This window comes from Mustela nigripes, chromosome 3, assembly GCF_022355385.1.
Source record: "Mustela nigripes isolate SB6536 chromosome 3, MUSNIG.SB6536, whole genome shotgun sequence".
Lineage (NCBI taxonomy): Eukaryota > Metazoa > Chordata > Mammalia > Carnivora > Mustelidae > Mustela > Mustela nigripes.
In genome coordinates this window covers 96488799-96502161 of record NC_081559.1, presented here as the reverse complement: position 1 = coordinate 96502161, position 13363 = coordinate 96488799, and the positions used below count along the sequence as shown (strand labels likewise).

Below are 13363 nucleotides of genomic sequence, written 5' to 3'. Positions count from 1 at the left end.
AGTCCCTCCAACATCTGAAGCAACATTATCCACAGTATGATGACGGTCTAATTCCCACATCTGCTGATGAAACAAATGAGAACAGAAGCCTGGTTTTCAGGCTGGAGAGATGTTTATTAGTTATAAGGACACAGCTCCCAGAAGTAAGGGTTCCTGAGAAAAGTTATAAAATCAATTTTTCAGAGGTCTCTGAAAAGGGGAAATTAACGCCTAGGCTCATGCCTAGAAGTAGTCTGAGGAGAGGGGAGACCCTCTGAGCTTCTCTTCTCAGCACACAGCTTTCTAGTCTTAGCCAAGCAGACACACAGAAGCATAGCCTTTCAACAATGTCACAGCTCAGAGACAGCCCATACCTGGCTGGAGCTGGTGCCTCTCTCTGCACCAACAGACACCACCAAATCAGATCTCGAGAGGTCTGTGAGCAGAGCATTGCTGCCATATAAAGTTCACTTTTAAACTCCAAGGACACATTACTTGTACCCTGACATTGATTCAGGCAAAGGAAGGTGCACTGACGTTCTCCAGCATCCTTGGAAAAGTGAGCCCAGCCATCCCTTTCATGGACCAGAGGTTTCTGAGTCCAGAGTCAGTCTGTCCAGGAGCACAACCAAAAGGCGTGTCTCTTCAAATGCCAACTAAAAGGAGTCCAGAAGGCTTCTACAGTCCTAGAGCATGATGCCTACGAACTTAAATTTGGGACTGACTTACTGCTGGTAGAAGTCATCCCCATGTCCAGAATAATATTCAGAAGCAGCCATTTACAAAAGTACCCAATCTTCTTTTCAATACCTGCTGCTCTTTAGAATTCCTTGCTTCTCACACCTCCTACCACAGCCATCCCCTGTTCCATTTCATCACGCTGACCCCTGAGATGGAAGCAAGATGGGGCGGTCATGTCCCTGTTGCAGAAGCCTTGGATTCGAACTCTATTCCTGCCTTTTCAAGCTCTGTGCCATTGGGAAGGTCATTTAAGTTCCTAGTCTCAGTTTATCTATAAAATGGGGATATAGGATAAACCCACATATACTATAGTGAGAAAAAAAAGAGGGAAATACATGTAAAAGTGGCTTAAATGTATATATTCAGATGTTATTTGGTATTATCACAAAATCCCTCCCAGACATGTTCTACCAGCTCCTCTACCTTGTGAACTTCATAGTGACAGACAATGTTTGACTTGAGCATGTTCTTTAGAAGAGTAGCCAAATTATCAGCTTTCCATTAACTCGAAGAGGGACAGAGACACAGAAATCTGCTCACAGTCAGCCTGCTATTATCATATTTATGGTCCCACTGCAAAAGCCTGAGAAAAATATCCCTAAAACTTATAGATGATGATGAGTACTCCTAGAGTTATCTCTAAAGATGGCCCACGAATGACCCATAGTTCTGGTATTCATGCCCTGGTTTAATTCCCTCCTTCACTTAAAAGAAAAAAAAAAAAAAACTTGGTCTTATGAATCACTATGACCTATAGAACCATATAGAATCTATAAACCTATAGAACCACTATAACCATAGAACATGGCAGGAGTAATATCCTGCCATTTCCAGGGCTTAGCCTTAAGAGGTCTAAGAGGTTCTATTTTTGCCCTGAGTCACCATGTAAGAAATCCTCCTAGGGAGACCAGATGGAAAAATCACATGGAATGAGACCGACCCAGACACATCTGTAAGCCAGCTGAGCCCAGCCTTCCAGTCATCCCCACCAAAGCCCCAGACATGTGGTAAGCCATCTCGGTCCAGCCCCCAGGTAACTGCAGCCCCAGCCAACAGCATGAGGAAAGAAAAAATACTCAGCTAAGCTCAAACAACTCATAGACCTATGAGTGAGGGTACAATGGTAATTGTTTTAAACCCTAGTTTGGAGTACTATTTATTATAGAGTAATAGATAATAGTAACAATGAGGAGGAAGAGGGCTATCAACATTGGAATCTTCACTATATCCCTCACCCTCTGTATAAATCACATAAATTTAATATTCACTACTATAGTTTGAGAAGGGCATTAGGACACCAATTCATACCTGAGTTTGGGTGCGGTTAACTAAGGCCAGGTAGAGATGGATTTGAAATCCAGTTGTCAATGCTGAACCCATTTTCTTAATAACTGTGCTAAATTTCTCATAAAACACATCACATAATTACTGGTCTCCCTTAAAGAGTTAGAGGATTGGGTTGAACAAGAAAAAGTGTTTTGATTATTGGACACCTATTTTAAATAATATAAAGAGAAGCCAAGTGTTATGGTGAAAAGAGCTTTCAACTAGGAGTCTGGAAACTTGAAACTGACTTCAGACTTCTGACTTCATCACTGGCTGTATGAAACTGCACAGGCAATTTGATTACCAAAAAAGAAAAAAAAAAGTTTCTTTTTATCCTTTTATAAAAGATGAAAATAATAAAATGTCTTCTTAGATTTTTGTGGCTGTTGTGGGATCAAAACAAAATACTGAATATGAGGGACTTTTGTAAAAAAAAAAATGAAGAATTGTTGCTGAGTTAACTTGAGGTTTCATTCCTTCAGAGTTATCTCAGAAGCTGTCAGTTTCAACTGTCTGTATTTTCTTGCCTCCTTGCAGGATAAATGTTCACATAAATCTGTTTTGTTTCTAGAGCTTTGAGACATGTTACTTTAAAAAAAAATAAGTGAAATAAACCCAAAGTCTATTTAATACACTACTTCTCTACTACCATTTTTAGAGGCAAAGCTATGAAAAACAGAAATCTTTGGGCTTGTAGTGAATAACTATATTCCCTATCCCTTTAATCCACTGATTCATGTGAGTTTTGGTCTTCAGGGAAAACTAAGGTGTAAGTGATGACTTTTGGGAATGTGGGTCCAGAATACTCACAGTCCTGACATGGGCCAAAAAGAGGTGTCCTAATGGTGATGAATATCAGAAATGAGGTACAAAATATAAAAAAAGTATAAAATGACAGTGGTAAGGAACAGGATTTTCTTTAAAGAGTTAAAATAGATCATCTCCCAGGGCGCCTGGGTGGCTCAGTGGATTAAGCCGCTGCCTTCGGCTCGGGTCATGGTCTCGGTGTCCTGGGATCGAGCCCCGCATCGGGCTCTTTGCTCGGCGGGAGCCTGCTTCTCTCTCTCTCTCTGCCTGACTCTCCGCCTACTTGTGATTTCTCTCTCTGTCAAATAAATAATAAAAAATAAAATCTTTAAAATAGATCATCTCCCAAAGACTCCAAAGTATATCCACTTTCTACTACATGAATATACTGAGTATTATGGATTCTGTTTGAAAGTAAATGAGTCAATTAAGACTAAATAAAGCATTCAGTTTAATGTCCTAACAAAAACTTCTACATAAACTTAAGGATGAAGTTAAAAATATAACCTGATCTATTTGGTTTTGGATGTATGACTTAGTTTCTGGGAATTGGTACTCATCTGAATATTAATATAATATGTATCATGCATGTATATGTTTATACTTATTTGACATTCTCCCTTACTCATTGAACAAAAGGGAAACCTACACACTCTTCAGAAATTTAATTACATAAAAATAGAAACAATGAGAAGGCAGCCAATTAAATCCTTCATTAAAATTAAGAACCCCATTAGGTTGTGCCCACAAAACAACTATTGTAGAGTGATTATGGTAGACTTGGCATGTCTTTGTTTCAACTTTCCAAAAATGCTGCTACAATTGCTTTATTGTTATTAACATCAATAATACACTGCTTGTGTTTGTTTTTATTTTTGTCAAATAACATGGATGAGGTTTCAAAATATTCTCAAATTTACATGTAAAAATGTAAGGTCAACACTCTTACAAGCATATTCAATTGTGGTTTTAAAAAAGAAACAAAATTTATGAAAATCTTGAGTGTATAGTAACTACTGAATTACAAAATAAATGTGACCACTTAGGAATCAGTAGAGATACATCATTGTTATGAATTCATTATCATTCTAGCACTAAAGGAAAAAAAACACCCACATTTTCTAGTTTTTAATAAAAGCAAGAATTTCTATTTAAATCTAGCACACTAAGGGGCCATGGACAACTGTGCCCATGCAGGTACTTCCTTCTAAGCTGTGCCCCTCCTCTCGCTTTCCCTGGTCCTCCATGCTTTCTCTCTTAGAGTCACACAACAATAATACGCCATCCAATCCCAACTAACACAACAATAACATCAGCTAGACACATCATCATAGTCCCTCTACAGCTGTTATTCTGTAATACTCTTGTTGAGCATATGCAATCGCCACCCATGAAAGGAAAAACGGGGGTTGGCAATTATGTAGTGAATTTATCCAATGTGGATAGCCAAATGAAGAATTCCAGCAGAGACATGACCTTCTTTAGCCTGAAGCAGTCAACGTGCTCAATGCCATGGGCGTTTCTACACAGTGTACATTAACTTAACGGTAAGACACCAAAGGGCAAAGATTCGTCAAGTCAGAAGTGTACAGAAACACAACTTGGGGTCTTCAAGGCCATGGGAAGTGCAAATAAACAACACAGCTGGAGAATCAAAAGTATTTAGGCCCTTTATGGAATTCCAACAATGAAAGAGAAAAATATTCAGAAATATTCATACTAATGGCGACAACTACTTTGAATCATTTGCAAGCTTCCAAATAGATGAACAGGGTTATAATAGGTGTAGGAATGGAGAGAAGTAAATACAGAGACTAAATGAGTTATTAAGCAATGAAATGCATTTATATTCATAAACATGTAAGGACACTGGGAAGCTTATCATAACTAATTATTCCAATGAACAACTCTAGAAAAAAAGCAGTGAAGCTTTTTCACTGCATTGTACTACTGCCTATTTTGGAAAGGAGTGTTAAGAACATTTCTCAAAGACAAAAAATAATCACGGAAAAAGATAAATCATTATTTTGTGCACTCTTATGTGAAGAGCCGAAAGCCAGAAGCCTAACTCCTGTGCACAGATTAAATAGAACGTGAAGACCCTGAACAGACCAAGAGGCTGGTCCCTGGAGACCAGACAGACAAATGGGACTCAACATCATACACGGAAATCTTTGCATCTCTAGGGATGAATGAACTCAAGAGAACTGACGGCTAAATCTGTGCCTCCTGCATAGTGTCCATGTCATTTCTGATAAAGCTCCCCACGCTGAGGAAAACCCACAAAGGCAGCTCTGAGCCCAACAAAGACCTAAATTCCCAACGGCGGGGTGCAGAGTCTCTTCTCTGTGTTGCAGAGAGCCCCTTGGTATCCAGAGGCCACTTCCAATGCAGGGAGATGTGAAGAGCTACATGGGGTCACTTATGATAGTATTATACACTGATACAAGGCTTACAAGAGCAGGGCGACGCTTTCATCATATTTTCTTGAGGAACTATTTGAACTATAGAGCATCCCTCTAAAAAAAAAAAAGTGTGTGCTTACAAAGACACCTCTGTCTCATCAAGTCCAGAGTACGTGCGGCGTACTTCACTGCTTTTGAGGGTCAAGTAAAAGAGAAGTTCAGAAATCTGTAGGGAATTTGCTACACAGGACTCCTAGTGCAAAAGAATCTTAAAGTGTGGAGTCATTCTTGATCTTCCCATCCTAGCCACTCTTGTTCTTCTGGTCCATTCAAAAACACTGAGGGTTCTTACACTCCAGTAATTCTGTGAAATCTACCCCTTCCTTCCTGTTCTCATGCTACCCCCAGACTCGGGCCCCTGTCCTGCTAGTCGGTCTCCTCATATCCTTGTGTTCTCCCCTCAGATCCTCCATGCACCATTTTCAGGCTCATTTTCCTAACATTTCATCCATATAACCTGTGACTCAAAATTATCAGTGCCTCCAACAGCATTTCCCAAACTAGGTTCCACAGACATCTGCCCTACTAAGATGCTCTATTACAAATGAATTCAGGGGCGCCTGGGTGGCTCAGTGTGTTAAGCCGCTGCCTTCGGCTCAGGTCATGATCTCAGGGTCCTGGGATCGAGTCCGGCATTGGGCTCTCTGCTCAGCAGGGAGCCTGCTTCCTCCTCTCTCTCTCTCTCTGCCTGCCTCTCTGCCTACTTGTGATCTGTCAAATAAATAAATATAATCTTAAAAAAAAAAAAAAACAAATGAATTCAGACATTAAAAATATTTGGGGGAACCCTTAAGAGATGACTAATGCATATCAGCATATTAAAGCCTCTGAATACTACTGCAGAAGGGAAAAACATAAGCTTTTTCTCAGCTTTTCCTACTTGAACCACAGGACTGTGTTTCGACTTACACAACTACATCCAGTAGAACTACCATCCCAATGTGGATATGCTTTGGGAAATGTCAGCCCAGAGGATAAATCTGAAATCGCTTAGCTGGCATGCACCATATGAATGAGTTCCTGCACTTCCTGCCCACCCTTAGCTCCCACTTGTCTTCCAGGGCTGCCCCACGTGCCTGAGTGCAATCTTTCTACTGACCAGCTTGCTCTTTCTCCCTCTCTCTTCATATCCAACTTCCACTGGAGGCAGTTCACATTTTCCCTCCCCCCAGGAGACCTATCCCAGCCTCACTGGCCCTCATCCATCACTTCCTCTTCCAACCTCTTGTTATGTTGATTTCCTTTTTCTATTTCACCAGCTCCACACAAGTCACATGTCACCTAGACAGTAAGCCCCTTGGCCAGCATCTCTATCATCTATAACTTATAACTAATTTTATAACTGACATAACTAACTTTTTGATGACTTACTATGAATCCATAAAACCTGGAACAAGATCTTGGGCAGTGTTCAATAAATATCTTTCCAAGAAAATAAGGTGGATTTCTCCAAATAGGTCAGTATAGAAAGAGGAAGAAGGAGACCATGTCAAGACAAAATGAAACTCTCAGAGTAACAAAAATTTAGCAGAGTGAGAGAGAGATGTCCACAAAGCAGCATCAGGATTCTAAAACTTCTACAAAATCCTTACCAGCGCTGAAATGCTAAGGAGAAACCACCAACCCAAGGCCATGTACACCAAATCCTAAAAGGGACTATCCAGTGGAAAAGAAGATCCAGTCCCTAACCTGGTCTTATGTAGACACGATAATTCTCAGGAGAAGAAAACATCCCGAATCAGATCCTTTTCTAATTCCCAATACAGTAAATTCCTGTTTCCCTTCCTTCTTTCTTTTTCTTCTTGCCCTCTACTCCACACGTATTTATTGAACACCTAGAAGGCACTGAGCACAGAGGAAAAGAGATACCTGAAAATATCTCAGAGAAAATCAGAACAAAGAGAGGAAAAAAGATTTCTGTCTTCTAAAGTCTTAATGAAATGAAAAACAGGGATGCCTGGGTGAGTCAGTTGGTTAAGCATTTGCCTTCAGCTCAGGTCATGATCCCAGGATCTTGGGATCCAGACCCTGCTCAGCAGGGAGCCTGCTTCTCCCTCTGCCCTTGCCTGCCTCTCCCCCTGTTTGTATGCTCACTCTTTCTCTCTAACAAATAAATAAATTAAATCTTTAAAAAAGAGGGGAAAAAAACAGTACATAAGATAACAAGGGTCAGACAGCTTGAGATTCTACTTAAAAGCTCTGAGAAGCAGGAAATATGCAGAACCATGTCATGTCAAAGTTGCATGTTTATTTCAATTATTTGTTTCTTTTGAGAACTAATAGCTTTCTGTCACTACATATTCAGTATTAAAATAATGGGCCCCAGTCATAGTCAGTTTATGGCCAACACATCGCCTGACACATAGTAGGCACTTAATAACCATCTGCTGAGTCACTTAATGGACAAGAGAATGAAATCAGGCAGGAAAGGAGCCTTCTAGCCATGCATAGAAATGCTGCATTGGACCTGAAATTTTGGATGTTGTAATTCCTTTAAGCTAGAACACAGTGGAGGGTGAATTGTAAAGATCAATCTACTCCGCCTTGAGTTAAACATGTTTTCCTTAAAAATATCACTCTGAAGGCTTAAAATTTATATGCACAACAAAATATTTAGATATCCTATGTGATTCCCCTCTCCTGTTACAGTAATTCGGGCAAATTTATAGTTCCTGAGATGAAAGCACCACTCCAGAAATCTGAAATGACAGTCTATTTTATACAATCTCGGTGGGGGGGGGGGGAATGGAGAGTGACAGCTGAGTTTGGACATTTGTCACTTGGGAGACAATGGGGGAAACAGTACTACAGTATTGGAATACTAATACACTTAGGTAGTAAAAGGAAAACACAAAACAAGAAGTGATTATAAATGAAAACAAAAGAGGAACGATCTGGGAGAAGTTAAAGTGCTCTGTTTCTGGTGAAATGTGCGTTGCATACTGTGCTTAGAGATGGGACCAGGAGGTTAAACCAATTGTCATTTTGCAATGCCATGCTTAAACTGTTCAGCACATGCACACATGTAAGTATAAAAGTTGGTGAGAATTAGAGAATATTTTCATAGCCTACATTTCATGCCATTAAAAAAATAATAAAATTATTGATGATAAGGTGGTCTTCAAACTAAGAAAGAACTTTCCAAGAGAAGTCGAATATTTCCCTGGAGGTGTTTGCAATGAAAATGAACACAGAACTAAGAAAAGGAAGGGGATAAATTCCTTGTTGGCTAGTTACCACAGTGGACAGCTACACTGTTACCACTCTTTCTCGCATTTCTATAATGCTGTGAGCACAGTGTAGAGGACCAAGAGACTGCTGAACCCAAATAAGACCCTGGATAACGTAGCTATTAAATAAATCACATTCAACATTTCCAGACAATTCAGTCAAAGCACCAGCAAAAGCTTACCTGGTAAGAGTAACTTTCCTCTTTGCAATCCATAATAATGTCTTAATAACACCACTTTGGCACTTAGGTATCTTATAATATGATATCTCTATAATGGAGAAAATAACATCTGCTTCCTTTAATAAAGAATGTGTCTGACACTCATCAAGGCTTAAAAATGACAGGTTATCTTTATTATGATGACGCTCCTTATTATTATACTGTTATTGTTATTATTATTTATCACATCAACCTCTCCCCTCTTCCAACTTGAAAGCTGAGGGCCAGACTATGGTTTCACCTTGGCATCCTGTGCAACCCAGCTCAGCACAGGTTTCCAGGCATTCGATGACCTAACACTAAATGAAACTTTCTAGGCTTACTGTATGTACTGAATTATTTGCACCTCAAAGAGAAAATAGGTATCATCAGCCATCTGACTTGTAGAAGGCACGCACTCCTTCTGAAAACAGCTGCAATTGCTTTTAACTATAACTTCTCTATAGTGGTTTTTCTCTGTGAGGTGCTGGGAGACAGTTCATAGATGAGCTGAATGTGAAAAAGACAGTCCAACAAGGTCCCAAATAATATGAAAATAAGATGAAAAGACATAGCAGATAGCATATGTTAAACTTTTAAGTCCTTGATCCATGTTAGATTTCACTCTTAACTTATAAATGCACACATTTTTCCTATTTTATAGGTAAGGAAACTGAGGTCAACTAGAGAGATTATCATCTTGGCTCAAATCACATCCATGGTAACTGATATGAGAATGTGACCCCAGGTCTATAAGACTCTCAAGTTTAAACTCTTCAACCACCTGCACTGAAACATAGTTTCAGAAACACTCTGAGTTCACAATCCCTTTTAGAAGCCACAGCCTTACCTACAGCAGTAAGTGGCTGTGACCTGTTTTCAACATCTTCCTAAAAATCCTAAGATGAATAGTTTCCCCCCTTTTCTTCCACCCTCCTGCCTGCTTATTATAGTACCTGGGAATCTAGTTACTAGCATCTTCCTTAGTGCACTCTGTAGGTTACGTTCATGTCAAATAATGTGAAATAGCTATGCTCTGAGAAGAGCAACACATTTGCAGGGGCTGTTTATTTAATCCATTACAACTCGCAGTATGAGAAGTTTGAGCAGAAAGGGGGTATATGAACACAGAGTTTACTTAGGTGGAAGAGTATACCATCCAGAACACAATCTCGGTCAGAGGCAGCAGGACTTTACTGAAGCAAGAAAGCCTCTTAACCACCCACATTCTGCTGCCTTTAAACAATACCTACAGGAACTCTGGAGGACAAAACTATCAAATATTTGAAAGGATGCCTATTGGCTAAGCAGGAAATGCACAGTTCTGCAGAAAAAGCTAGGGGGCTTGGAGCACAGAGCCCATTCTCTAAAAGTGCTTCTCAGCAAATACTGAATGAATGAATGAATGAATGACAGAGTCCTGGATTAGAGTCATAGGGAAGACTGACAACCCAGAACCAGGCTAACACTAACCATCCTCATCACGGTGCCCACAACTCTGTTCCGTTCACGTCACCCACGTTAAATAGGAAAATCAGAGGAGCATGTCTGAGGTAGCAATCCACTGCAACTTCCTCTCAGCTTCACTCATTTGAAAACCTCAGGGATTCTGGAGCTGCTTAAGTCTTGTCAGAGGAAGGCCAATCTAGGTCCATCTAACCTGCCAAACGTATATGTATTGATTAGGTGTTTTCCACTGAACTACAAGTTCTAAACACTAACCTAAGACACTGTAATTTCTAAGAATGAAAAAAACACACGGCAATGTCAAATACAGAGTAACGGGTTTTTGTGAACAAATTCTCCAGCAAACAAACAAACAAGCTAAAATACAAAACAAAACAAAAAACACAAGACTTACACATCTAAAAGTTCCCACAAAGCCACATGGCACTCACTAAACAATAAAAAACTTCTTTGGGCATCTCCATTCTTTCCTAGTAACAGACCTTGCCCTGTGATTGGTTACCTTCTCAGTTACCTGTTAATCTAGTACACACAGCCAGCCACTGGCCATAATAAGCTCTCAGGGATACACTATCTTGCTGGCAAAACTTTGAATGAAACGTTTCAAAATGATAAGCAAGACTATTAGCAAGTTACCGATTCTAACTAGCAGACAGCATTCTAGAAGTCATTTTTGGAGAAAAGTCATGAATGATATTCACAGCCGGGAAGTGAGAAAGTCTTCCCTCCACGTTGATTGAGAAAACGATGAAATGAAGAAAATGAACCCAGCTACAGGAAAGCCTTATGCACATTCTCTCTATAAATGATAATTTTAAAAAAAGGCAAAACTGCTATTTATCCACCTGAGACATCCCCAGTTTTCAAAGTAATGGGTAAAAATGACCAAAACCTTAATTGTCTTCATATGGTTCACCCAAGGCACACAAACTCGTTTTTGATGCTCTAAGTACAGAAAATTGCTTCATTTCTAAAGTAAATATACACTAGCAACTTGCGGATATCTCAAGAATGCTTTATAGCTAAAGAAAGTAACATCACTGCCTACTCATTTTGCTTAATTTGCTAGTCTCCCAGCAACTTTGTGCTTACACTTTCATCCCCTTTTTAGATCCTCAAATAAGGCAACAGTCCAGAAGCCTGGAAAGTCGCCACCTCCAGCCGCCCTCAGCTCACTGAGCCACCACCTCTGAGGATGGAGTTTCTTCCCAGGGTGCCTTCCTGGGAGTGTGCATGTTCCATGCATTGCACTCAGCCTCTCTAAGCTGCATTCCAGTAACTAAGCTTCCTAAGCTTCTTCTGAATTGTTTATTCTATGTTTTAAAGCTCCATCAGCTGTTGTGATGATTTGCAAGATTCTTTCTCTTTTTGGTTAAGCAGGATTGGTGAGCATTACTGGGCCTTTAGGTGGAATCACTGCTATTTACAATTCCTGCTGCAAGGATTAAAGGAGATAAAGCCGGTGAAAGCTGTTTGTAAACTGTGAAGTCCCATTCCTATGTAGTGTGCTGTTATAATATTAACCATAATAGCAATAACCACAATCCGGTTGTGATCTGGGCTTTAAAAGGCTAATAGACATTTGGGTCGTGTCTTTGCTCCATTCCCAACCCAGGGCCTACATTGGTGCCCAAGAAGGGGCGGGGTGGCAGGGGTGGGGCTCTTGAGAAAGTTTTGTTTGGATGAATAAATGAATGATTTTAAGACATCACATGTTTATCTAAACTCATGCCCACAGGCAAAAGGAAGCTGGGCATGACAACTGAGATAATGAAAATACTTTGCCAAAAATACCCCCGTGGTGGAAAGAAATATTGCAGGACAATTTCTTCTAAAGATAAATCCCCTGATAATGAAATCTGGCCCTTTGCAGTCAGTACTCAGGAGGAGGGGCAAGGGTATAGATTGGGGCAGGTATTTCCACTAGTCATATAAATTTGTATTAGTTCAGGAAGGCTGCCCTCCTAGAAAAAGGCTACAGTAATGAGCATGAGGGAGTTAAAATGAAAAACAGAACAGAACAAAACACAAAGGCAACAAAGTTTATCCCAGCAACGGGCTTATTGTCAGGTTGTGTCTTTCCACAGTGGAAATGACCAAACTCTCTGTGGGAGGAGAGAAGTAGAGGAAGAAGAGATATTGATGTGAAATGGATTATTTTTAGAAGAAGCTTCTATGAGCCTTTGTATTAATAGTTCTGGTCACTAAAGTGTTGATCTATTTTAAGCACCTATATGTAGAAAATGGTGTGCGAAAAAGTGGAAAATGAAAAGAGAAAGGAAGGTGGCAGTGTCCACAAACAGGGGCCTCAGCTATCCAACTCAACAGAAGCCTTGAGAACAAGAAGGGAAACTCGAGGGCTGCCACTGGTTACTCAGGAAAGCAAATGCTGGCACCGAATTTAACCCTGGAAGATGAGGATACACTAACACACTTTTTTCCTAAGGGGTGGGTGAGGTGGGCCTACTAGAGGAAAGGAAGAACGCCTGCTACCCGGGAGGTCTGCAGGGCTTCAGCAGCAGGGAGGGCCCCTGCACCAGCGGCTGCTAAGCTCCAGAAAATATCGTATTTCTGCCCATCAATCAGCATTAAGCTGCTCTGGGGGCTGAGCTTTCGGCACAGGCAGTTGCCAGTAGCAACAGGGCACACACTCCCGGCTCCTGGCGAGCTGGGGCCAAAGCAGCAGCAAAGGAGGGGCAGTCAGGTTACAGGCCCTGAGCTGGGGAGACCTGATCAGGGACTCACTGGTGATGGGCAAGGGCGGGGGAGAGGGATTGGGAATGAGAATGGGCCAGGTGGAGGTGGGGGCGTGCCCTGCTAGGGCCAGACCAGGTAGCAGACCAGGCCACTGGTCCCTACGGATGGGAAGTTAAGGGGTTTCTGGTGGCACAGCAATGGCCTTGCCAAGCTCAGAAGCCTCCCGTCCCCTCCTGGAGGTACCTCGCTCTGCTGGCACCTGAACAGGAGTGCCAAGGCCAAGTGACAGAAGCAGCGCCGGTACTGCGCCGTGGGTGGGTCGGGGTTCTAAAGATCCGCTCCCCCTCCCCCACCACCCCTCCACCCTTCGGGAGTCTCTGGAGAATGCCAACGTGGAATTGTCTGCACGTGTGAGTGTTTTCGTTTGCACTTCCAGCACAAAAGCGAGGCC

General features: G+C 41.2%; 1 protein-coding gene across 5 annotated transcripts in view; it reads right to left on the bottom strand.

Annotated features, from left to right (window-relative positions):
- The window catches only part of NCKAP5 (NCK associated protein 5), a 949833-nt gene that overhangs the window by 558356 nt on the left and 378114 nt on the right, over positions 1-13363 (bottom strand). The window lies entirely within an intron of this gene.